General features: G+C 49.8%; 1 long non-coding RNA gene across 1 annotated transcript in view; it reads left to right on the top strand.

Moving 5' to 3' along the window:
- The window catches only part of LOC144761199 (uncharacterized), a 176322-nt gene that overhangs the window by 99518 nt on the left and 49523 nt on the right, over positions 1-27281 (top strand). The window lies entirely within an intron of this gene.

Raw genomic sequence — 27281 nt, 5'->3', positions numbered from 1 at the left:
CAATAATGGATCACAAAAAGCTATACATTTCAAAAAAATAGATATCATTCTGAATTGAGCAAGGGGATATTTTGTGTAGTTCCTTCCAGGTTTTACTATAGAAACTAACAGTTGAAATAAAAAAATATTGAATTTCAGTAGCAAAAAACAGCCTTTTGTGCCAACATTTTCACCTGTAACTTCTTCTAAATATGGCAGACTTTTAAAAGCAATATACTGTTACGTCCGCTGGAACCTTCTGGCTGTAGTGATATACAGGACCTGTATGTTCACCAAAAGCCTGAGGTGTCCAGAGCCAATAACTAAGAAGCACCTTGCAATGAGTTTTCATTGTGTACGGGTATATAGCAATTCATTTGGTAAAATATAAACAGTGAAAAATAGGTATCAAGGACACCTATGTATTTCCAAAATGGGAACAAAATATATAGTTTAGAAGTAGTTGGTATTTGCACATCTCTGAAATTGTGGGTACCCATACTAGCAAGTAAATTAGAGGACATTTTTCAAAGTGACTTCTTTTTAACACTTTGTTTTACATTTGGAAGGCAGAAATGCATAGAAAATCAATAGCTAAGAACAGTTGTTCTATAATTATGGGTTCCTCTAAGTCTCCCGATACAAATGGTACCTTACTTTTGTGGGTAGGGCAAGTGCCTATTACAGGAAACAGCCAGCACCTGGGAAAACCTAGCAAAACTGTAGATTTTTGAAAAACAGACAACCAGGAAAATCCAAGATGGGGTGACTTGTGTGGCTCTTTCCAGGTTATGTTACCCAGAATCCCTAGCAAACCTCAAACTTTGCAACAAAAAAAAATCCTCACATTGCTGTGATGGAAAGTTCTGGAATCTGTGTGGATCCAGTAACCTCCACCCACCCTGCATTTCCCAAAGTCTCCAGTTAAAAATGGTACCTCACTTGTGTGGGTAGGCCTAGTGCAGGTGACCAGAAACAGCCCATAATGCAACATGGACACATCACATTTTTTCACTGAAATCTTTTGCAATGTGCCTAGCTGTGTATTTTTAACTCTAGCTCAGCTGGCAGCAAGGAAAATCTAGCATTTTGTGAATACTAGACACCCAGGGGAATCCAGGATGGGGTGACTTCTGTTGCAAACCTCAAACATTGTCAACAAAATCACATTATCTTCTCATTCTGTGATGGAAAGTCCAGATTAGGGTAACCTGTGTGGCTCTCTCCAGATTCTGTTACCTAGAATCCCTTGCAAACCTTGTAAAAAAAACGCATTTTCCGTGCATTTTTGTGATGGAAAGTTCTGGAATCTGCGAGGTTCCACACACTTTCACCTACTCAGTATTCCCATAAGTCTCCCAAATAAAAGTGGTACCTCACTTGTGTCAGTGGGCCAAGTGCACTCAGCAGGGCAGGGCCCAAAATATATTGTGGAGACATCAAATTAACCAATCACAAAACAATCTGATTTTGCAAGGGGGGAGGGGTCACCTGGGTTTTTGGCCCTGAGCTTGGCGGCCATATAGGGAAACCTACCAAACCTGGACATTTCTGAAAACTATACACCAGGGGAAGTCCAGGGAGGTATGTCTTGTGTGGATCCCCTAATTTCTTCCTACCCGGAATCCCCTGCAAACCTCAAATTTAGCTGATAAAAATCAATTTTTCCCAAGTTTCTGTGTGGGAAAGTTGTGGGATCACCAGGCTGATAACAATTTCCCACCACCCAGCATTTCCCCAGGTCTCCCGATAATAATGGTACCCCACTTGTGTTGGTGGGTCATGTACTGTGGCAGGGAAGGGCCCAAAACCTATTGTGGAGCCATCAAAATTACAAATCACACAGTGACCTGGTTTTGCAAGGGGTGGTCACCTGGGTTTTTGGCCCTGGGCTTGGCGGCCAGCTAGGGAAACTTTCCAAACCCAGATATTTCTGAAAACTATACTCCAGGGAGGTATGGCTTGTGTGGTTCCCCCATCATTTTCTTACCCAGAATTCCCTGAAAACCTCCAATCTGGCTGAAAAAATGAAAAGGTTCTCATGTTTCTGTGAGGGGAAGTTGTGGGATCGCAGACTGACACAAATTTCCCACCACCCAGTATTCCCCCAGGTCTCCCGATGAAAATGGTACCTCATGCAGATAAGCAATTTTAAAGATTTTAATAAAGTAGCTCAAAAAGGTGCATAGCGCCAACTGTGATGATCTGGTCACGCCAGACTGGGACAAAGCGGCAAATTCAGAGCAACCGTGATGGAGCAGAGGCTCGCAAAAAGGACCCAGTAAGGATTCTGAAAAAAGTACCTTCAATTCTGATTTTCAGAGCTTTGCAAGGTTCACTGTTGAAGATACATTGTGCAGCCAAAGCAATGCACCATTTCCGAGATGTGCAGAGACCATGATGCAAGGTCCTGAATTGTCGTCGAGGACCCATCGACAAAGGCTTGTGATGTGAAGTTCTGCATTAAGGATGTGGTACACAGTCATTGTGATGCATTAGTTCTGTTGAGCTGGCAGGCTGCAATGTGGAATCTGGTTCTGTAGTCAAGGCTGCCATCGATGAGGGATGTAAGGGTCTGTGCCAAGAATGCGTACCCTAGCGGTAGTTCTGATGGGGCGACGGGCTGCAATGCGATGTTGATTGTTGCAACAGTCTTGATCCACACAGAAGCAGTGTTGCATCAGTTCAGCTCAGAGTTGCGCTGCATTGCAGAGGAGATTTGTCAGTTCTGCTGGATCCACAGGTACAGGTAGAGCACCCTAGGCTCACTTCCAAGTGTCCAGGAATAGGGTGACACCACTTGACAGGGTAGACTCACAGATGACAAAGTTCAGGTTCCTGGTTCAAAGTTGTTAGAGCATTCTGTCCCTGACATGCCGTTCAGGAAGTCAGCCAACTAGCCTTTGTGGTCATTCTGGGGTTCTGGGTTCAAAGATGCAGGTACAACCCTTCTCACCCAGACAAGAGGGCAGCAGGCAGCACATCAAGGCAGCAGTCCAACAAAGCAGTAATCCAGCAGGACAGCAGTATAGCAGAGTGCCAGTCCTTCAGCAGTTCAGAAGTCCTTCTGTCTGGTACAGAAGCCACAAATCCAGAAGTGTACTGAAGAGTTGATATTTGAGGTCCAGTATTTATACCTTGTTGTTCCTTTTAACTGGGGAGAGAAACTTCTGGAAGGTTCCCTAAGAAGTCCCCAGGCATCCCGCCTCCCTGTCCTGGCTCCAAACAAGGGGTATGCAGCCTGGCTCCAATCAGGGGGTATGCAGCCAGTTGTGTGGAGGCAGGACAAAACCTATTCAAGTGTAAGTAAGAAGGGGCACAGCTACATCGTCCCATCCTACCAGTGATGGCTCATCAAGGCACACCTATGCTCTCTATTGTGTGTGGCTTTCTATGAAGAATACACAAAGCCCAACTTTCAACTTCACCTGGTCATGTGACCCAGGGACAAACTACAGGCACTAAATAGCTAAGGTAAGAAAATGCCAACTTTCTAAATGTAAACTCAAAAACACTTTGCCAGTACTGAAAAATATTCTTCAACCACACTTAGTTTCTTGAGCACCCTATTTAATATTAGTTTTCAACCATTACTCATTTTCTTCTTTTTTAGGGTCTCATTTGAAAAACAGTCACATACAGAGACATAGTGAGGACACACTTAAATATACAATTTAGACTACATCCACTCCACACTTTCAACATTCATATAACCCTGGGCGAAGAACTACGCTCCGTTCGCGGAGCTTGCGGAGTTTCGGCAACTCCGCCTTCCGCGGAGAACGCGTAGCTGTCGATTACTCCGCGATCCGGTAGTAGTTCTCGCACGCTGAATAACATCGCGTGCACGGCAATGGCTTACCTTGGTTCTGCGTTCGCTTTTTCCCGGTCGCGTGTGCCACACCATGTTTGTAAACCCTCCCGCACAATCCCGTTCGACTGTGCGAACACGATAACCTCATTTGGATGCGCGATAGCGTCATAAGGACACGCGAGGATGCTTGTTGGTAAGATCGAGTTGCCGAACACGCAGAAACTGCAATCTTGCACAGAATAACTCGCGAGCATGTTAAAACCATAATAAATTACCATTTTGGTTAGCAAAAAAGTGAAAAACCCCTTAAAGTTATGTTATGTTATGTTATGTTATGTTACTTTATTTCTTTTATAGCGCACGGCGACTCCAGAGGAGCATCCCGGCGCTTTGGCAAAGAACGACAGCATAGAAAGCAACCACACAACAGAAAAGAGCAGAAATAAAAAGGCTATTTCCTAAAACGCCATGTCTTCAAATCCTTTCTAAAAGTAAGAAGACAGGGGGCCGATCTCAGGGACAGTGGTAATTCGTTCCATGCCTTGGGTGTCAGGTAGCGAAAAGATCGACCTCCCAATCGTGCACGACGAATTGCAGGGACAGTAAGCAGAGACAGACCAGATGACCTGAGAGTCCTGCTTGGCACATACCGGGAAAGACGTTTCCCAATATATTTGGGGCCAATACCATGTAAGGCCTTAAAGGCCACAGTCAGGCATTTAAAAAGGATTCGCTTGGAGATAGGTAGCCAATGAAGGGTGTTCAATAAGGCAGTGGCACCAGCTCTCCTCGGGAGTCCAAAGATAGAACGGGCTGCCGAATTCTGGACAACTTGCAAACGGGTCGTAAGATATTTCGGTAGACCCAAAAAAAGAGCGTTTGCGTAATCCAGTCGCGACCCGATTAATGCCTGAACAACTGTTTTCCTGTGGTTGAGTGATAGTAGAGGAAGAAATTTTCTCAACATCCGTAAAATGCCGAAGCATTTCCCAACAATGGACAGGATGTGAGGTCCGAAAGATAAATCACAATCTACTATCACTCCCAAATTTTTGGCCTTGACAGCAACCTTGTCAGGGGGAAACATATCCTGTGGCCACCAAGATTTCCAGTTGTGTTCCGGTGCGCAACCGAAAAAGAGCAACTCTGACTTATCAGAGTTGCATTTTAAGCCATGACCTCTGAACCACTCAAACACCGCACCAAGGCAATCCCTGATCTTTATGCCATCAAATGACCCACCCCTGTCACACGTGAACAGGAGTTGGGTGTCATCGGCATAAGACACGACCTGGGCGCCGAAAGATTCCGCGACTTCCGCCAGAGGGGCCATAAAGATGTTAAACAGCATAGGGCTGAGAATGGAGCCCTGCGGGACTCCCACCTCTAGCGGAGCCATATCAGCGGAAAAAGGAGGCGCCCAGATCGTTTGTCGGCGGTCGGCTAGAAATGATTTTAGCCAGTTCCTTTGGCTGTATTTTTTGGGGGAAGGAGTCCTCTTTTTGTTTCTACTCTTTTTTTTGAAGAGTAAGGAGGAAGGGTTGAAACAACACGCAAGAGTCAGTGAAGAAGAGCAGCCCAGACCCGTGTCATACAATTACAGTAGATATAACGGAATACATCGGAAATGTAACTAGGAGCACCAGTCATCGTGTTACTTATTCAGCCAAGATTTAGAAAGATACAATAACAATACTTATACTACTATAGATATATATATATATTACCTACTGGCGGTCGCCAGTAGGTATATATAGTTAGGATTTTTTCTCTATGGGATTTTTGAAAATTCTATGTCTAATAACTTTGGCGTTTGTGGACGGAATTGGCTGAAATTTTCAGCAAAATGGAACATTTTGTCTCTGAGCAGCCCCTGAAAATTTGGGGGGGTTTCGTCAAGGGGGGGCCGAGAAAAAAGGGGGGTCCCAAACGCGTTTTTCCCATGTTAATTTCCATAGGGCGGTTGGCCTCACTTTTAGCTCGAACGGCTGAATGGATTTGCACGAAACTTGGCAAAATTGTAGGGACTGGTAGCCCGATGTGCCTTTGCTAGGTCTCAATATATGTGCTCCAGTGGATTTTGATAAATTAACGTTCAAAAAAATATATATATCTGTAACAGCGCTCTGGGTAGCGCTCCGGTTCGCGTACTTGTCGCGTAACGGAACTTCGCGAAGCGAAGCTGATTGGCTCTCCGGTGTCTGTCAACATTCTAAACAGTCCGGAGCGGCCGCCATCTTGTCTCTCGGTAGGATCGAGAAACAAGAGGAGGCCAAAACAAAGGGGGAAATGACCATAAGGGGGCATAGTAGATCCTCCCTGACCCCCTAGGTTTGATGTGGAAGCTTTAAAAGGGCCCCGCGGGGCAAAAAAACAAACAAAAAAACGTTTTTTTTGCATGGGGAGCGCCCGGTACGCTTTTGTGCAATGGGCGGTGGTAATCTAAATGATGAGGGGGGGGGGGCAGCGTTCAAAGCACATCAGCGTGCATAAACACAAAAATGTTTTTATCTACCACGTACTTGACTTATCTTTCTGAGATGCAGTCCCTTGTGTTTCGGCAATGGTAGTCTGTTCATTACATAGATCGCCCGTGGGCGGTAGTACAGACCGCGCGTAGGAAAGGGTCAAAAGCCAGGGGTATAGGAGTATGTAACAAGCGAGCCATTTAATTGAAAAAAGTAAACGTGACAAACGGTTGCAGGATCATTGAAGGTTGATTTTATAATTGAAAGTATATAGGGTTGTCCGTATTCCTAGTCAGTACCCTTCTCCGCCCGCCATGTGCACAAAGTCCGCATACATCCCCCATAACGTCAAGGCTAAGTAACTAGAACGTCATAAGGAGTTGCAAGTCGCTCCCATACTGGCGCCATTTTGGTGGAGGCCAGGCAGGTCCAGAGTATAGTTCAATGTCTCCAATAAATAGCGGCAGGACCAGAATTCCTTTCGGCAGTTCTGGCTTCGTCATTACGAGCACTAGAAAACAAGACATTCTGGGCAATACCATCCTTGACGCAGCCCTTTATTCTACAAGATGGTGTCTTTCAAAAGCCTGGGGTATAGGAGTATGTAACAAGCGAGCCATTTAATTGAAAAAACTAAACGTGACAAACGGTTGCAGGATCAGTGAAGGTTGATTTTTTAATTGAAAGTATAACAGGATCAGTTACAATAAAATCGTCAATACGCATACCATGGGCGAGTATCATGGGTAACATTACTTCGAAGCTTTATTAATACAATAATCAATAATGAAAAATCGACATCAATAGGGTTGTCCGTATTCCTAGTCAGTACCCTTCCCCGCCCGCAATGTGCATAAAGACCGCACACATCCCCCATAACGTCAAGGCTAAGTAACTAGAACGTCATAAGGAGTTGCAATTCGCTCCCATACTGGCGCCATTTTGGTCGAGGTCAGGCAGGACCAGAGTATAGTTCAATGTGTCCAATAAGTAGCGGCAGGACCAGAATCCATTTCGGCAGTTCTGGCTTCGTCATTACAAGCACTAGAAAACAAGACATTCTGGGCAATACCACCCTTGACGCAGCCCTTTATGCTACAAGATGGTGTCTTCCATTCAGAAAATATTGTTGGCAGCATTTTGAAAGGAAAGATAAACGGCCGTTCTCCAAGTGAGTCTCACATTGTTACATTCATGAAGAAAAAGCCTGAAGAATGTACAAACTGAAAACCAGTTTTTGTCTGCATAGCTTCAGCAGCAACACTTGAGTCAGCTTTGTGTGAAGCCGCCATCTTGATGCAATCAATACCGTCCCCCTGCACACATTCAGGGACCAGGCCGCATTGCGAGGGCACCGCAGGACGTGTCTTCAGGTCAAACGGATTGTGGGACAAGGTCCAGAAGACAAGAGTCACCAAAAGGCTAAAAGTCCCGCCGGACCCCGGGAGCCGGCCGCCTATGTCGGGGGCGATCTCAGGCCACACCAGGGCAACAAGACTTGGAGAGGGCGCAGGAGCCAAGCGACCCTTCTCAGTCCGCGCCACCACACCGCCCCTCTTGGACCTCCGTCTAGCGGCTCATGGAGGCACCGCAGGCAGCGGTTCTCCAGATCAGTGGCTCTCACCGGCAAGGCTCCCCTCCGTTAGCAGCGATCGTTGGCGCTGTGGTTGCGGCCGGAGGCCCCGCCTAGTCAACGCCCTGGCTTCATGTCGTAGGTCGCAAGAGTGGGCGCAACTCTGCTGGCTGAGCGAGGAATACCGTCCCCCTACACACATTCAGGGGCCAGGCCACATTGCCAGGGCACCGCAGGACGTGTCTTCAGGTCAAACGAATTGTGGGACAAGGTGCAGAATAGAAGAGCCACCAAAAGGCAAAAAGTTCCGCCTGACCCCGGAAGTTACATTTATGAAGAATGTTGAAGAGTAGTATGTTGAAAATCTAAAGCCATCGTTCTATAAACTCTCAACCAGCCTTGGATGAAAAAATCCTGAAGAATGTACAAACTGAAAACCAGTTTTTGTCTGTATAGCATTAGCAGCAACACTTGAGTCAGCTTTGTGTGAAGCCGCCATCTTGATCCAATCAATACCTGTCCCCCTGCACACATTCAGGGACCAGGACGTGTCTTCAGGTCAAACGGATTGTGGGACAAGGTGCAGAATAGAAGAGCCACCAAAAGGCAAAAAGTTCCGCCGGACCCCGGGACCCAACATCCAGGACTTATGCCATTTGTGCAAGGCAGTGACATCGAAGCATCTCAGGGACCAAGCAACATACCATATCCAGAGTCCTTCCTACAGCCTCTGTCCTCCTTCTTACCTAGTTATGGTTTTTTCACTCCCACTCCAGGCTTTTAGTCTGTGGATGGAAAACCATGAACCTACACTCACCTATGAAAATCTTACTATTGATGCTTGACTGAGGCCAAGGAGATCAGAGTGCATGTCTGTGTAAGGTGATGTACCTCTGGGGAGATGATGTTACGTTTAAACGTAGCCCCTGAGTGCTTAGTTCGCTTCTGTTCTCTGTCACTGTTTTTGATTTTGAGCCACAAATACAAAGGCTTGTTGTTGCTTGTGAATCCCCAAGTGTATATTTGCTCATACTGATCCATAACGCCCCGGCCTCTCCATGTCGTAGGCCGCAAGAGTGGGCGAAACTCAGCTGGCCGAGCGAGACTTGGGGAGGGCGCAGGAGCCAAGCGCCCCATCCCAGTCCGCGCTCTCACGCGCTAAACGGTTCTTGAGCTTCCTTTTGGAGGGGTTGCACAATGTTCCCATTGATTATAATTAAAAACATTTCTAGGTTGTGCAGATCTATGTAGAAAATGGTTACCATAGTGGTTATAACAGTACATACTATCATAATTTGTCGAACCCTGCAAATAATCATGTTTGGTAAATTTAGCAGACATCACTAAGTCAGACATCATATTGTTTATACTTTCAAAGTCCCAATCATCAGCAAATGTGCTTGGTTTTACGAAGTCACTCAATGAGATTTTAATTTGGTGTGGATATTTCAGGATTTCAACCGGACCATAGATTTCGTAGTCCGTGTTGTCCCATGCTACCCCACCCGGTATAGGATTGGCTGTGAAGTTGACTGAAGAAAGTTCTCTTTTCTCGACGTGTGAAGATGTGTGTGGTTTGAGGATCAAGTTGATTTTCTGACTTGCTGTGTCCATTTTAGCATATTTTCCCTCAATGAAGCGTCCCAATGTTAGTATCATGATGAGCCAAAGTATGAGGATAAATGCACCAAAACCCACCCAAAATTCAATCCATGGAGAAATTAGGTATGTTTCTTTCAGTTGTTTCAAAAGTACTTTAACTTTATCTTTAAAGGTTTTTGTTGATGGCTGTGTCTTTGATTCAGTGAAGCCTTCAGAGGAATCATCGAAGTTTATGAAGTAGCCGGATGCAGTTCTGTCTATTGTTCCAATTTGTTAGACGGGGACCCTGAGGGTCGGCCGGATACCGAGGGAGAGACCCCCGAGGGGGACCGTCTCCGGCGATCGTACAGACAAGTTACCTCCCTCCCCACAAACAGGCACCACACCAAGTCGAGTTCAAGGCTTTATATAAGGTTCTTAAGGCAAGGATATCAGCGATACAGGATATCTTGGACCCGGGGGTCCTCTCACTTCTAGTCTCTGTAGGGAAAGGGGGTAGCGGGACAGTCTTGGTACCGGATCGGTACAGGTAGTGGTAAACAGGCGAGCTCACAATCCTCGAGCTGGAGTGTCTGTGGATCGGGCCGCGGCAGCGCCAGCAGGCCAAGGTGATAGTCTCATAAAGCAGAGGGCCGCGGCAGCGCCAGCAGGCCAAGACGATGGTTTCACGAGGCAGAGGGCCGCGGCAGCGCCAGCAGGCCAAGACGATGGTTTCACGAGGCAGAGGGCCGCGGCAGCGCCAGCAGGCCAAGACGATGGTTTCACGAGGCAGAGGGCCGCGGCAGCGCCAGCAGGCCAAGACGATGGTTTCACGAGGCAGAGGGCCGCGGCAGCGCCAGCAGGCCAAGAATGATGGTTTCACGAGGCAGAGGGCCGCGGCAGCGCCAGCAGGCCAAGTCACGGATGAGTTCTTCTCGGGTCTCTCGACTCCAGGATACAACTGCCTTCCTGGTCTGGTCCTGCCCCAGTTATAGGTCTGGTCCCCTTTGATGTCCGGACCCTCGCGCCTGGGGGCCGGGAGGTCCGGGATGAGGGAGTCCAGACACCCAGCAGGGGGGTGGAGCCAGCGCCCAGGCGGCCGGGGGTGATCGACACCTGGCGGAGGAGAGCCGTTGACGATTCCTTTCTCCCATTGACTCGCCAAGTGGTCACTCTGCCTCCTGGGGGGAGGTTGGTGCCTCGATGTCGGGGCCGGCCGGGCCCGGGGTTAGGGTCGAGTTGAGGCCACGCGGCCTCGTGCTGCAGTGCCCCAAGATGGCGGCCGGGTCGATGTCGTGGGGTAGATGGTGACCCAGGCCGGCTGGGTCCGGAGCTGGTGTCTTGTAGTGGAGGGATTGCAGGGTACTTCGGGGGGTCGTTGGTGGACTCTGGCTGGGGATGCAGGGAGAGCCAGGGTCCTGGTCCCATTGCGGGGAGGAGGACAGCTCGAACATGCGGCCTGTCCAACATGCGTCCCCCCCAGCTGAAGGCGGGGAGAGTCAGCCATCTTCCTGGGGACTCTCCTCGCTGAGGCGGAAAAAGCGTGACAGGCCGTCGGCGTTGGCGTGGTCCTGGCCTGGACGATGTTCCACCGTGAAGTCCATCCCCTGCAGGGAGATGGACCAGCGCAACAGCTTCGGGTTCTCCCCCCGCATTTGCATCAGCCATTGCAGGGGTCGGTGGTCTGTTTGCACCCGGAAGTGGGTGCCGAAGAGGTATGGCCGGAGCTTCTTGAGTGCCCAGACTACGGCGAAGGCCTCCCTCTCAATGGTGCTCCAGCGCTGTTCTCGGGGCAAGAGGCGTCTGCTGATGAAGACCACCGGATGGTCGACCCCTTCGGCGTTGAGTTGAGAGAGGACGGCCCCCACACCATGATCGGAGGCGTCCGTCTGTACAATGAATTCCCGGCTGTAGTCGGGAGCCTGGAGCACGGGGGCCGTGCACATGGCGGTCTTTAGCTTCTCGAAGGCTGATTGGCAGTCCGGGGTCCAGTTGACGGTTTTGGGGCTCTTTTTGGAGGTGAGCTCTGTGAGGGGCCCCACGATGCTGCCATAGTCCTTCACGAACCGCCGGTAGTATCCGGTGAGCCCCAGGAAGGCCCGGACCTCCGTTTGGCTCGTAGGGGGTTGCCAGGCCTGGATGGCAGCAATCTTGAGTTGGAGAGGGGCCACCAGCCCGCTTCCCACTTGGTGTCCCAGGTAGGTCACGGACCCTTGGCCAACTTGGCACTTGCTGGCCTTGATGGTGAGCCCGGCTTGCTGGAGGGCGTGTAGAACCTCCCGCAGGTGGCGGAGGTGGTCGGTCCACTGGTGGCTGTACACAGCAATGTCGTCCAGGTAGGCGGCGCTGAAGTCTTCCAGGCCCGCCAGTACCTGGTTTACCAGCCGTTGGAACGTTGCCGGGGCGTTTTTCATGCCGAAGGGCATGACTTTAAAGTGGTAGTGCCCGTCTGGGGTAGAGAAGGCGGATCGTTCTTGGGCCCTAGGGGTGAGGCCGATCTGCCAGTAGCCCGCTGTTAGGTCGAAGATGCTCAGGTAGCGGGCGGCCCCCATCCGGTCAATTAGCTCGTCTGCCCGGGGGATGGGATGAGCGTCGGTCCGGGTAACTGCATTCAGCCCTCGATAGTCCACGCAGAACCGGAGCTCAGGGGCAATGCCCGGGGCAGCTGCCTTGGGAACCAGGACAACTGGGCTCGCCCAGGGACTGTCTGAGGGTTCGATCACTCCTAGGGTCAGCATCTTGGACACCTCGGTCTGGATGCAGGCTCGTACCCGGTCTGGTACGCGGTATGCTCGGTGTCGAATAGGAGGGCTGTCCCCGGTGTCCACATCGTGGAGGCACCAGGGGGTGACTCCGGGGGTGAGGGAGAACAGGGAGGCGAACTGCCTCAGGAGCGTTTGGCAGTCTTGGCGTTGCTCCGGGGACAGGGCCTCGGAGAGCTGGACCCCTTCCACTGAGCCATCCTGCTCGAGGGCCCTCAGTAAGTCCGGAAGGGGTTCGGAGTCTTCTTCTGTCCCAGTATCGGTAGCCATTAGGAGGCTGAGTTCGGATCGCACAAAATGGGGTTTGAGCCTGTTGGCATGGAGGACCCGTAGGGGGTTCCGGGCAGTCTCCATGTCGATTAAATAGGTGACGGGCCCCTTGCGTTCGATTACCTTGAAGGGCCCGGACCATCTGTCTTGGAGGGCACAGGGCTCAACCGGGGACATCACCCAGACCTGTTGTCCAGGTTCGAACTCAATGGAGGACGTGTGCTGATCGTACCACCTCTTCATGTCCTCCTGACTGGCCTCGAGGTTGGCTTTGGCGGTGTCTCGGAACCGCCGGGTCTGGTTGCGGAGAGCCAGGAGATACCGGTAGATGTCCGGGGGAGTTTTCTGGGGAGGCTGCTCCCAACCTTCCTTGACTAGGCTGAGGGGGCCCCGGACGGGGTGTCCGTACAGTAGTTCAAAGGGGCTGAAGCCGAGGGACTTCTGCGGGACCTCCCGATAGGCAAACAGGAGGCATGGCAGCAGTACGTCCCACTGGCGTCGAAGGGGTTCTTCTAGACCCATAATCATCCCCTTGAGGGTGCGGTTGAATCTCTCGACCAGTCCGTTTCCTTGCGGGTGATAGGGGGTCGTGAATTTGTAGGTGACCCCGCATTGCTGCCAGAGGGACTTCATATATCTGGAGATAAAGTTCGTGCCCCTGTCACTGACGACCTCCCGGGGGAACCCCACCCGGGAGAAGATCCCCATCAGGGCCCGGCCCACCACGGGGGCCGTCACAGTCCGAAGAGGGATGGCCTCGGGATAGCGGGTGGCGTGGTCTACAAGGACCAGGATGAACCGGTGTCCTTGGGCTGTTCGAGGGTCGAGGGGCCCCACAATGTCTATTCCCACTCGTTCAAACGGGGTGGTGACGACAGGAAAGGGTTGTAATGGTGCTTTGATTTTTCGGCCACTTTTTCCGCTGGCCTGGCAGGTGGGGCAGGCCTTGCAGTGGTTGGTGACATCCTTCCGCATGTGGGGCCAGAAAAAATGGGTCACCAGGCGGTCGTAGGTTTTATCCTGCCCCAGGTGTCCGGCAAGGGGGACATCGTGGGCTAAGTTCAGGAGGAAGTCTCGGAAGCGAAGGGGCACCACCAGCACCCGACTGGCCCCTAGTTCTGCAATTTTCTGCTCGCTGTAGAGCAGGTCTTGGTCCCAGTAGATCCAGTGGGCCCCCGAGGTATCCCCGGTGCTCTGGGCCAGGGCTTGCTGCCGGAGTCCTTCGAGAGAAGGACAGGTTTTTTGCTCGGCCCGGAATTGTTCCTGCGTGGGGCCTCCCTCCTGCCGCCATTGTGCCAGGTCAGGGACGTCCCGAAGCTGGTCGGGTCCTTCTTCGGTTTGGGTCAAGGGAATGGCTTCTGGGGCGGCCTCCTCTGGGATGAGCGCGGGAGGAGGTTCTGGCCACTCGGGCTCTTCTGGGCTGGGGACCGCGCGGGCGGTCATGGACCGGGTCGTGACGCAGACCCATTCGGGGAGGCCAAGCATCCCCAGGTGCTCCCTCCGTTCGACAGCTGCCCAGGGAGAGCTTTCAAGGTCGTTTCCTAGGAGGCAGTCCACGGGGGCATCATCGCGGACAGTTACTTTTAACATCCCTGTTACTCCTCCCCACTCGAAGGGGACGCAGGCCATGTGGCATAGGCTTTCGGAGTTGTCGGCTGATCGAACAGGGCAAAGAATGTTCGGCAAGATTTGGTCTGGAGTGACGAGGTGGCGTCGAACCGCCGTTACACTGGCCCCGGTGTCGCGGAGGGCTTCCGCCCGGCGGCCATTGATGTTGACCCATTGACCGTACTTCTGTGTGTTGGCGGGAAGGGGGGCCCGCGGAATCATGTCTCTCTCCCCTAAGCAGACCAGTGCCATGGCGGCGGGTGCCCATTCAGAGGGATCGGTCTCGTACTCCTCTTGGTCTTCCGGGATTATTTCTTCCCCTAGGGCCGCCGCTGCAACTTGGCGGGGAGTAGTGTTCGGATTCTTTGGGCAGTTGGGATCACTGGCGTAGTGGCCGGGTCGCTGGCACCTGTGGCACGTAATGTTGGCCCGGAAACCGGCCCGGACGGCAGGGCTTCCCCGGCCAACCGGGGTCGAGGGGTTTCTGGGGGGTGACGAGGGGCCGGGGTCTCTCCCCCGACCCTGACTTCCTCCTCCCCCTCGGGGGCGATACGATCTGGATACTTCGCTGGGTGCGCTCCGGCCAACTCGGGTGCTTTCCCACCGGTCGGCTTCGGCGGCGAGTTGTCGAGGGTCGGTTAGCTTGCTGTCCAGGAGGTGTTGCCGGAGCTCCACGAAGCAGTTGTTCGACAGGTGTTCCCATACGATAAGGTCAAAGAGTTGTTCGTAGGTGGTTACTTTGTTGCCCTTGATCCACCCCTCGAAGGCTCGGCTAAAAAAGTTCACGTACTCCACCCAAGTTGTACCCGGAATCCGTTTGCAGTCGCGGAACCGTTGGCGGTACATCTCAGGTGTGAGCCCGTATCGAGTGAGGAGGGCGGCCTTCATGTGGTCGTAGGAGGTCATCAGCTGGTCCGGGAGTTGCAGCAGGGCGTCCCGCCCTTCGTTGACAAACCTCCCCCATAATCCGGCTCCCCAATCGCTTCGGGGAATCCGGTGGGAGGTCATTGCCACCTCATAGGCTTTAAACCACTGCTGGATATCATCGTTCTTGTGGTATTCCCGGATGACATCTTTGGGGATGTGAACCTTGGGTTCGGTCGAGGCAGCCGGGGTCGGTCGTTCGGGGAGCCCGAGGTCTTTATTCTGTTTCTGGATCTCCAGTGCTTTGAGATTGCGCTCATGTTCGTACTCTAGTCTCTTTTCCTCTAGCTCCCTCTGTCTTTGCTTGTCTTCCCGCTCTTCCCTGAGCCGTAAGTGTTCCAGGGTTATTTTTTGTTCTGCCAGCTTGAGTTCCCCATCCAAGCGAAGTCGGGCAAGTTCTAATTCGTGGAGTCTGGTTTTTTCTCTTTCTCGGATCTCTTCCAGGGAGAGATCCGCTCTTTCTTTAGTTGGTGCGGGGCTCGTTTCGGTTGTTTGTGTTCGGGGTACGGCCGTACCCGTTTCTGCCCAAGCTTCTAGGGCTCGTTTGAAGTCTTCCTTTGTGCTAAGACCTGTGGTTGGAAGTCCAAGTTCTATGCAATATTGCTTCAGTTCCCGGTGGTTGTAGTCTTCCAATTTTTCCATCTGAAATTTTTCCGTTGTTCCGCTCTCTATTGACATGGTTGTTGTGTGTGGTGGGGCGAGTGACTTTCTGTACGATTATGCGTAGGTTCGGATCCCGTCGCTGGCCACCAATGTTAGACGGGGACCCTGAGGGTCGGCCGGATACCGAGGGAGAGACCCCCGAGGGGGACCGTCTCCGGCGATCGTACAGACAAGTTACCTCCCTCCCCACAAACAGGCACCACACCAAGTCGAGTTCAAGGCTTTATATAAGGTTCTTAAGGCAAGGATATCAGCGATACAGGATATCTTGGACCCGGGGGTCCTCTCACTTCTAGTCTCTGTAGGGAAAGGGGGTAGCGGGACAGTCTTGGTACCGGATCGGTACAGGTAGTGGTAAACAGGCGAGCTCACAATCCTCGAGCTGGAGTGTCTGTGGATCGGGCCGCGGCAGCGCCAGCAGGCCAAGGTGATAGTCTCATAAAGCAGAGGGCCGCGGCAGCGCCAGCAGGCCAAGACGATGGTTTCACGAGGCAGAGGGCCGCGGCAGCGCCAGCAGGCCAAGACGATGGTTTCACGAGGCAGAGGGCCGCGGCAGCGCCAGCAGGCCAAGACGATGGTTTCACGAGGCAGAGGGCCGCGGCAGCGCCAGCAGGCCAAGACGATGGTTTCACGAGGCAGAGGGCCGCGGCAGCGCCAGCAGGCCAAGAATGATGGTTTCACGAGGCAGAGGGCCGCGGCAGCGCCAGCAGGCCAAGTCACGGATGAGTTCTTCTCGGGTCTCTCGACTCCAGGATACAACTGCCTTCCTGGTCTGGTCCTGCCCCAGTTATAGGTCTGGTCCCCTTTGATGTCCGGACCCTCGCGCCTGGGGGCCGGGAGGTCCGGGATGAGGGAGTCCAGACACCCAGCAGGGGGGTGGAGCCAGCGCCCAGGCGGCCGGGGGTGATCGACACCTGGCGGAGGAGAGCCGTTGACGATTCCTTTCTCCCATTGACTCGCCAAGTGGTCACTCTGCCTCCTGGGGGGAGGTTGGTGCCTCGATGTCGGGGCCGGCCGGGCCCGGGGTTAGGGTCGAGTTGAGGCCACGCGGCCTCGTGCTGCAGTGCCCCAAGATGGCGGCCGGGTCGATGTCGTGGGGTAGATGGTGACCCGGGCCGGCTGGGTCCGGAGCTGGTGTCTTGTAGTGGAGGGATTGCAGGGTACTTCGGGGGGTCGTTGGTGGACTCTGGCTGGGGATGCAGGGAGAGCCAGGGTCCTGGTCCCATTGCGGGGAGGAGGACAGCTCGAACATGCGGCCTGTCCAACACAATTGTTTCAGGATTACTGTTTCTTGCATAGTCGTTTGTTACTTCATTATAGATTGGTGTCTCTGCTAAATGTTTTTATTTGGGTTTTCAGAGGTCTAAGTTCCATTGCCTTGTTGCATAGTCCTTGTTGTTCTTCTGTAGGCGTTTCGAATGTGATTAGCCTCTTTGTTAGGACCTCTGTACTGGTAGCAAACCTTGGTGTTCTGCTACTCATGGGGAGTCCACTTGGCCTACTGTTTGTTATCGGCCACATGATTGTGGTTTTACCAGGTCGATGGATACAACTCGGTTCTCCTTTTTACCAGCAAGCGGCGGTAGTACAACTGATCTTGTCCCGTTGATAGACAAGACAGGAACTGCTTTTCTGTAAGAAGGCCCAAATTCCTTCTTTACCGCGATCTTTTCTCTGACTAGATCCCCGACTTTTGGAATCCAGACAGGTCTTGCTGGGACAGGTGGTGGTTCTTCAGTGGTTGTTGGCTGCTGTTTCAACTTTATGTTGCTCAGGTCTTTTCTTGTTTCGTTTAAGTCCTGTAAAATAGCCAAACGATCTTTGATATCAAAGCTTTTTTCCTTTACCACTGAAGTCTGACTGTGAAGGTCAGAGATTAACATCCTAGTTCCAAATAATAATTCGTACGGACTGAATCCCTTCAGAGAATTTCTTGGCAGGTTATTTAGACTATGTTGGACACTTATTAGATGTTTGACCCACCCAGCTCCCGAACCTAATATCCTTTCCATTATAGATTGCTTTATGCCTTGGTTTTTTCTTTACACCATCCCGTATCCCTCAGGAAGGAAGTGAGAAGATTCCCGTTGTGCTATGCTCATTTGGCCATGTTTCCCCTCAGGCTGGAGGGCTTGAGTGAAAACAATGGTCAAACGTAGCATGCTCTTAGCGTATATGCCATTTAGACTCGCAAATCTTTGTATAACAGTCCAGACGTCAGCCGAGTGCTGGTGATCTACATTATAAGTGGAAACTAGCCTGTATATGTTAATCGGACGCTTTGCTTTTTACTGTTGATCTTTTCTGGAGTGAAGCGACACGGTATTACACCGTTTCTCTCACCACTGCGATTCCTGTTGCAGTTTGGGCACTTTTTTACAAACATGGTGTGATGCAGGCTCATGCCTGGCCACCAGTACCTTGATTGTAATTCTTCCAGAGAATCTTTTAGTTTGAGGTGTCTGAGACCCTCGCCCATATGTGCGTCTGCGATTAACAAGTTTCTCCTGTCCATGATTGGAATCACTCTATCCCCCACTCCAGGGATTCGAGCAAAAGGGACAGAGTTTGCATCGATTATGTATGTATAATTGAGTGGATAGTTGATCGGTAGCGCTGAGCAGTCGCCTTTTGATGACGTTTTCACCGCCAGCACTGTTTCACCGTCAATATACTTCACTGTACGCTTTTTTCGAACTACGGAAGCCGATTTATTTGCTACCGCTGTGGCTGTTTCAGCCAATGAATTCCCTGCAACGTGAACGCCATCACGCTGATGACTCAGTGAGTGTGTCACGTGAGTCTTTGGTAGTTCTTTTTGTAAAAGAGCTATTTGTTCCCAGAGCAGTTTCTGCTTTATTGTTGCACCTGTGTCATCTTTGTAACCGTTTTGAATCCATGTCTGCAAATCCTTGTTATATGATTTGACGCAGTAATATGAATCGGACACTATAAGTGTCGGGAATTCGCGATCCGCATTATCTAGCGCCATTTTCAATGCTATTATTTCAGTCTGTTATTCTGAATTAGTTTCTACTGAGTGTGTTTTTGTTAATAGAGGTCTTAGCTTACCTCCGCGCCACACTTCTTTTGTAATCTCACATGTGGGGTTGTATGCTTGTTCTCCCCAAACGGAGGGTTGGGCATGTCCGTCTGTATAGATTACACAAGCGTATTGTCGTAAGGGCAGAATGTCGACTGGCAGAGGGAATGTTATTTCATATTCTAGATTTTTCAATTCCTTTAGTTCTGGATCAAAGTAGTAGTATACTTTGTCCGTTGTAATTAAATTCACCCATTGTATCCATTCCGGATTCAATGTTGTTGTTGGTAAATTACCCGGGGTTGTTAATGCCTCAAAGGCTGATTCTGCTGTTCTGACTGTGATATGTCTACCGTCCGCTTGATCTTTTTCTCTAGCTATTGCGGTTTGAACTGCATGAACAATGTTTTCTTTAATGCTGAATTTCTTTTCAGCCTCTGTGTACAAGTGTGATTTGAATGCAATTGGTACCTTTTCTCCCTCATTAGAGGTCAGGTATGTGAATCCGCATCTTCCTGGGATGACTCGAATCACAAGATTGCGTGTGTTGTCACGTGTTTCTAATTTAGTTTTAATTAGCATGTCTGTTTTGTAAGGATCTCAGAATTTCTGTGTGTATTTGAGTCCAATTGGTTCTTTTAAAATCTGGTTTTATTAGATCATAAAGGGGTTTGACCCTTTCTGCATAATTTGCAATGTATGTTCTTCCGAAATTTAGGAAGCCTAGAATTGACTGTAGGTTTTTTAGTGTTCTAGGTGCTTGGAGTACGGCACATTTCTCTAGGAAATTGTCAGCCAGGCTTTTGCCTTCACTTGATAATTCGTATCCTAAGAACAGGACTGTTAAATGGGCAATTCTGGATTTTTTAAAGTTGAATTTGTAACCCTCTGCTGCGAACCCAAGTATTATGGTGTTCACTCTCTTCAAGTGAGTCTCCAAGTCATCATCTGTTAAGTATATGTCGTCGACATACGATAATGCTTCGTCGTCATATGTTTGTAGTAATTCTGTTACTCTCGCTGAGAATACCCCTGGGCTATTCTTGTACCCCTGGGCTAACCGACAGAATTGTTTCTGAGTGCCATTTATTGAGAATGCAGACAAATATCTGCTCTCTGGTGCTATGTTTTGACAAAAGAATCCATTAGAGATGTCTAATGTTGTTTTGTATTTTTTGCGCACTATGTTATTCATTAGTGCAGCACTATGCGAGTTTTGTACTGCAAAAGTTTTGCAACATGAGTTAAGGTGTCGGTAATCCAAAACTAGACGATATGAATTGTCTGGTTTGGAGACCGGAAACAAAGGGTTGTTCATCTGTGAGGTGCAAGTTTCAATCACCCCCTGGTATTCTAATTGATCTAGGATTTCTTTTACCTGTTTTTTAGCTTCTTGCTTAATTGGGTACTGCCTTTGTGCAGTAGGTTGAGATTTTAACTGGATTTTGTGAGGAGGAGAGTCCTCATCCCATCCTACGTGATTTTTATATAAAGCAGGAGCTAGGGCTACTGCCCACTTTCTAGCAAGTGTGTATTTTTTAGGTCTCGCGCCTGCGATGCATATGGCGAAGCCATATGCCATCGCGCAGGCGCGATACTATAGTCACCGGCTATGCTTCCCAGGAGACAGGAGATGTCACGCGCACGCTCTGGAAAGCGATCGGCGCCGGCCGCGCGCGCGCGTTCCCAATCTCCTGTCTCTCTGGGAAGCACACAAGCAAGCCCAGCAAGCCCCGCCAAGGCACCACGAGCCGAGAATTTGGAAGAAGGGCCCGTTACAAGGCTCGCGCTATAATCGGCCACTGCTGCCAGCTCTGATTGTCTCATTACACAGGTGATTTACCCGCACTTCCTGCCGGCTCGAGGCGGCATATTGTTTACTCAGCACTTGTCACCGGCGCGCGTACATTTTGAAGCCTAGGTAAGGCAGCATGTCAGAGTTAATGCATATCAGTGTGGTTAGAAGCGGCCATTAATTCAGTTTTGAATACGCTGGTGTGAAATTAGGCCTTCGAGCACCGGCGTAGCTAGGGGGGGGGGCGGTCCGCCCCAGGCGGCACTATTTTGAGGGTGGCACTGGCCCGTTGCGGCGGCCTTTATAATTTATTTGGGTACAGTGTCCCAAATAAATTATAAAGGCCGCCGTATTACTTCTGTGAGACTTCGCAATGAACACTGACGTGGGAGCAGCTGGAGCGCAGGCACCGACCGGCGGCACCCGCTGTGAGCTGCATCGGCAAAGGACAAACAGGCAGAGCACCTCTCATTGTCATGCATTTAATGCCACTCTAAAACTCTGGATAGTGCCAGCGCACTCCATTGGCGCTGTGCATGCTGTTCCCCAAAGACGTGCTGCCAGCGGCTGGGCTCGAGCAGTAAATTAATGGTTAACGATGCCTGCCATTGCCTGCTCTCAGCTCTGGAGTGGCTGAGAATGCTGCTAAATGTTTAAAATTTGCCCGGCAGCCTGTCCTTCCTGCATATTTTCTGAGGCCCGCTGGTGCCGCGCTTTTCAGACAAGCACCTCGTGACGTGACCGGGGAGCGTGGACTGCCCTCAGCAGTGCTTGCTTCTGGCTGTCGGGAGCCGGGATTAATAATCCGAATGTGACCGTCACCGGAGTGGAGGAACTTCGAGGTAAAGTGTCATCAGAAGCGGCGCCGCAGGGGACTCAATCTGAGAGTTGAGTACTCGGTGCCGTGCGCTGCTGACTGATCAATAAAACCCCCGGCGTTAGGCCCACATAGAGTGACTAATTAATTTCTCACTCACAGACAGGAGGACACTGAGCCCCTGCGTATCAGAAACAAGAAACATGACATCGTGGTGATGATCACAGGCGCAAAATGTGGCCTGGCGGGGGACGAGTCCGTGAGTAACATTTAGCTCACTTGTTTATTTGGTATTCTGCACTTTAGCTGAGGAATGTTTAATCTGTTTGGGAGCGGTTTATTTGTTGCACCTTCGCTGTTTGGAGTAATCCGACAGCTTCGGGCGCTTTGTGTACAGCTGGATGTCAATTTGTGCACATACCAACTTATTGTTTTTAGTATGAGATAGTGTTTGAGCTTTCTCATATCCCTTTGTGGGGGATCGCTTGTAGTTTTGTCATTCACTGCTGGTTTATACCGTATGAACTAGCGTTATTAGTGAACAATATGTGTAGAAATGCTCACAATAATTGATGTCTTTCCCTATTTATAACTACAAAATACTACAATGCCTTCTCTAAGATCGCTTACAAACAATCAATTACAGGCTAAGTTGTTTGATCTGCTTCATGCTGAAAACGGGTCCCCATCCATAATTAAATCTGGGTATTGGAAGTGCTGTTGGAATTGTATTTGTTCTTTTGTTCCTCTAGATTTTTATCCCATATCGGCGGGCTCCTTGCTCACTTTGCTCATACCTGTGTGATTCACTCTGCACTTATTGCATGCTTGCTACCAGCCCGACATTGTTCTGACACATATTCCCATGAGTGTTCACTTTTGCGTATCGTAATTTGCTTGTCTTTCCTCTTGGTGAACTATAAGGTGTTCTCTGTGTTTACGTTTATAGTAGTATCATTTGTCGGCATTAAAGAAGTATCTTCATGATTACGTTTTAACAAATGAATATCTACCTGGCTACATGACAATCATATTTGGAATAATTCTTCACCCCCTGCTCCTCCTGGGCCGATGAAGGCACCCTAGGTAAGTTATGAATGGGGTTAAAACAGACAGGGATAGGCCAGGAGTTTTCATGCATCAAGAAAAAAGATCAAGGTAACCTTGGTGAATAATGGAGTGCTGGAGCGACTTCAGAGTTTTGTCTTCTGACAGTTTCTGCTATAGAAAATGAACCATGTATATTCGCAAAACTATTTTAGAGGATTAGCTGCGAGTTACTGCTTGTAATAGGTTAGTGCTGTTCCATTTCTGGTGCTTTGCTGCAGTTTTAAGATCTTCTTAGACTTTCTCGTTGCTCAAATGAGTGCAATTTTTGATAGTTATATGTTTGCTTCATCCTCATTGCTTATTTTTGCGCACAAGAAAGTGTCACTCATAGTTATTAAAATGTCACTCATAATTACTCTGAAATTATCAAAATGTCACACATAGCATTGAAACCTTGGCAGCTATGTATCACGTACAGCGCTTCTTCCTGACTCCTCTGGATGATACATTTGCATAAAGTATGAATATACAAATGAAGTCTTGGTTTTTTGAAAGTATTCTTTTTCATTTCCTTCCGACCAACACGATAACTGTACATTATTTCTGGTGTCCAACAGAAGATCAGTTGATCCCTCTAATCGCAATTCAATTTAGGATTATTTCTCATGGCGAACAGGAACATCTTTCTGTGTTGAATTAAGATCGGGCTGAAAAAGAACTATGGTAAAGTGTATCTATTTCCCCCACACAACACACTCTTCTCAGCCGGGCTTCTTTCCCCCAGGGCACATTGGCAGACTGGCGATTTTCCCAAGAGAGTCAACCTGGGTCCCCTAGAGGCTGGTCTCAGCTCCTGTACACCTGTTCCATTCCACCAGGGTCAAAAAAACGGAAAGTTACAAGAAAAATAGTCCAGCTCTTCGCAGTCTTATAAAAAATCACTTCTGCCTGTCCTCCTTGTGTTTTATTTCTCTTCGTTGTTGCTGCTTTGGAATCTAAGGCAAGGGGGTCTTCATCAAAATCTTAGACCAACAGGTTTCCACTGAAATCTAAGGCACAGAGGTCTCCATTGGAGTCGTAGGCAAATGGGACTTCAGCAAAACGTAAAGCTCAAGGGTTTCCGTCGGTTCTCATTGAAATCTAAGCTGTGATGTTATGAGTGAGATGTCACAAACAGGGTAGGTAGAACTGATGTAAGTTTTGGGTTTCATTCTGCTATTCCTTCAGCGACGTAGCTAGGTGGGGGCGGTTCGCCCCAGGCGGCACTATTTTGGGGATGGGGACTGTCTAGCCCTGGACAGTGTCATGTATGTGCATGTAACTTGCATGATCGAGGTAACTATTAGCGGCGATACTACGTGTCTCTCGGACCTCTTTCAGGTGCTCGCCGTCCTTTTTCCCCAGCACCCCCCCAAGGGGGTGGCAATCTGAAGGATAGCCCCGGGCGCCACAAGCTCTAGCTACGCCCCTGCCTTCGAGTCCGTTATGTATTTGCGATAGTGACAGAAAATGGTTCATACCAGGAGATTCAAATGGGTAGAACTTAACATGCCGGTTCCAAAGTGAAATAAACGGAGCGCATTTACATTTTGTATGCATATCATGTTTGACCTCTCTTACTCATCTATAAAACATAAACTGTAAGACAAACTGGGCATTGCATAACTCCAATATTCCTGGTCCTAAAGTCTGACATTTAACTATTAAACCATGTTTCCTACAAAATAGCATTCTCAAGCAATGAACAACGCCAGCCTTCAACATCTAGTGCAGGTTTGAAAACTCAAGGAGCGAGTCTGCTTTTTATGAGTCCAGTAGATAGCTGCTCTTATCTGCAAGTTACTTCCTTGAAATCTCTGTTTTACTGGCCAGAATATAATTCGTGTTTCCTGAGCAGTCAGTGCTCAATTTATTAGCTTCAGGGGTGGAAAGAGAGATAGCATTAACATACATAAAGACAGACAGACACATACATACATGCGTGCACACGACTGAGAGAACTCCTCTGCTTTCTATGTGCAGTGCTGCTCTGCTAGGTGTCCTCTGCTGATAGTAGGAAGCATGCCAGTCTTGTCTTGCTCGGAGGTCTATTTAGCGATCTCATATGTACACTCTTTCAAGCCTTTTTCACAGCCCAAGCGCAGACATGAACAACCTCTGTTATCTGTAGAATACTACTTTTACGTTTTTTCAGAAATATATTTCAGGAAACACTGCACAAGCTGCATTTATGCAATGGACATTCATAAATTGTACAGAATGAATACCCATGGGTATATTGCATATAAATCCACTTCAAGACCCAGTCCTTTCGATCGGCTTCCTATTTAGTGATGAGAAAGGCAAAGTCAATAGTGGCTTACCCAAGATCACACGGTGGATACGAACTTGAATGTGCCTACAGCTCAGAATAAGCAGCTCTAAATTTCATACAGGGAACGTAAAATAGTTATTTTGCTTAATACGTACCTACCAAGAGATGCAAATGTAACCAGAAAGTTATAAAGTAAGAGAAATACACAATGTAATTCACTATCTCCTGTTTTCCAGAACATTACAAAGCAAAATGCGCTCAAAGTGAAGGTTTACCCTTTCTCTCCTTCTATATGAAATGTGGGCGACCCCCATTTTTAGGTCGAGCTGATGTGGCATTCATGCGAAGCATGAATGCATCAGCTCGACAACTTATGCTGCCCGTATTTAGGAGAGTGGACAGCTACCAGACGCGCGCTTTGACGAGGTCGGATTTCACATCGGGAGCGAGCGTCTGATAGCTGCGCATGCGCGGTGCAAAGCCCCTGCTCACACACACAGCCAGCCCCCACCCCTCTGCATGCACACAATACACCGGCACGCACACGCACACACACACACACACACACACGCTGCCGCCCCCCACCCCCCTGCATACACACAGACACGCAAGCACGGAGCCCCACTCACCGGGACACAGCCAGCCCCCACCCCTCTGCATGCACGCACATACAGGCGCGCGCGCACACACACACACACACACACACACACATACACACGCTGCAGCCCCACTCACCGGGACTTCTACTCCGCAGGACTCTTCCGACGTCAACGGGCACAGGGACACCGGCACTCCGCTCCTTGGCTTCTCGGGCGGACGCCGGCTGCACGCAGGGCTCTCCTCTCTCTGCACCGGAGCCATGCACCAGCCACTGCAGCCTGCCTCCTGGAAAGCTCCGGTCGCGTGTCCGGCCCCGCCCCCGTCCCGACAAAGGTTGCCTGGCTTCCTGTTGAAGCCGGGCTGCGGCGGTGAGTTTGCTTGTTTTTTTACGTGGTAAAAAGTGAGGCTTTGATTGACGGTGAACACACGTTTCTTATTTAATTCAAGCCAAAAACTTAAACATCGAAGCTCTGAATGTGTGCTCATTTATCTGCAAAGAGAACATATGAGACAGAGAGGAGCACAAATTATGATTGTGACCGTACCGCATGGAATGAAAACGGGTATATATATCTAGCGAGACACACACGCTAAAGTTTTTGCATTACCCGTATCTGTTAACAATTATCACCAAGGCGCACTAATAAAGTATGCTGCCCAAGTAAGGTACACTACGAGCCAGTCCCGGCAAAAATGCAAAACATACATTCGACCGGGGACGGGCATAGCATAAACGTTATGGCGAGAGAGCCCGCATGCCTAACATTTTTCACAGCAGTACTCAAGACGCCTTTCCCCAGTAGCGCGTAAGTCAAAGACCGCGCACCGCCCAAAACTCGATGCAAACTAAACTCCTCACAACCCCAGTGAGCATACCTGAAAACGATGACCCTCTGCCTCAAACAGTCGTCTCCCAGGACGCCGAAGAATCGACCGGAGATGGTCGGGGGCATATCTTCCACATTTAAATGCCTGCTAATGAGCATGCACAGCCCATTCAGTGCACAGGGCAAGAAAAGACGAACACCGGGCAAAAGGAACAAGCATTAGAAATGCAATCGGGCTCGGATTTATTTGAGTTTGAGCTAATGGCATTGTGCATGTGGTGTGTAGTGGAATTATGTGGGTTGGATTGTAGTTTTAGCAATGGTGGCATGCTGTGCTTTAGATGAATATGTTCAAAAGTAAAGTGTACCATACTGCGATTGCTACAATAGTTAATTGTGGATGCGTTAACAATTGATGCGTGCACTGATGGCTGGTGGTGTGTGTGCTTGGTGGAAGAGTGCACTGGCGCCTGGAGGTGTGTGTGCCTGGTGGAAGGGTGCACTGGTGGGTGTGTGCTTGGTAAAAGCGTGCACAGATGGCTGATGGTGTGTGTGTTTGGTGAAAGCGTGCACTGACGGTTGCTGGTGAGTGCGCCTTGTAAAAGCATGCACTGACGGCTGCCTGGTATTGTACGCCTGATGATGTTTGTGCTTGGTGAAAGAGTGCATTGATGGCTGGTGGTGTTTGGCCCCGGTGAAAGCGTGCACTGACGGCTGGTGTTGGATTGTAGTTTTAGCAATGGTGGCATGCTGTGCTTTAGATGAATATGTTCAAAAGTAAAGTGTACCATACTGCGATTGCTACAATAGTTAATTGTGGATGCGTTAACAATTGATGCGTGCACTGATGGCTGGTGGTGTGTGTGCTTGGTGGAAGAGTGCACTGGCGCCTGGAGGTGTGTGTGCCTGGTGGAAGGGTGCACTGGTGGGTGTGTGCTTGGTAAAAGCGTGCACAGATGGCTGATGGTGTGTGTGTTTGGTGAAAGCGTGCACTGACGGTTGCTGGTGAGTGCGCCTTGTAAAAGCATGCACTGACGGCTGCCTGGTATTGTACGCCTGATGATGTTTGTGCTTGGTGAAAGAGTGCATTGATGGCTGGTGGTGTTTGGCCCCGGTGAAAGCGTGCACTGACGGCTGGTGTTGTGTTGTGTTGTATAACTCCTATATATCCCTATATCGTGTTAAGTTAGCAT

The sequence above is a fragment of the Lissotriton helveticus genome, chromosome 6, assembly GCF_964261635.1.
Source record: "Lissotriton helveticus chromosome 6, aLisHel1.1, whole genome shotgun sequence".
In the NCBI taxonomy this organism is placed as follows: domain Eukaryota; kingdom Metazoa; phylum Chordata; class Amphibia; order Caudata; family Salamandridae; genus Lissotriton; species Lissotriton helveticus.
The sequence above is the reverse complement of the archived record's forward strand: the minus strand, read 5'-3'. Positions and strand labels throughout refer to the sequence as shown.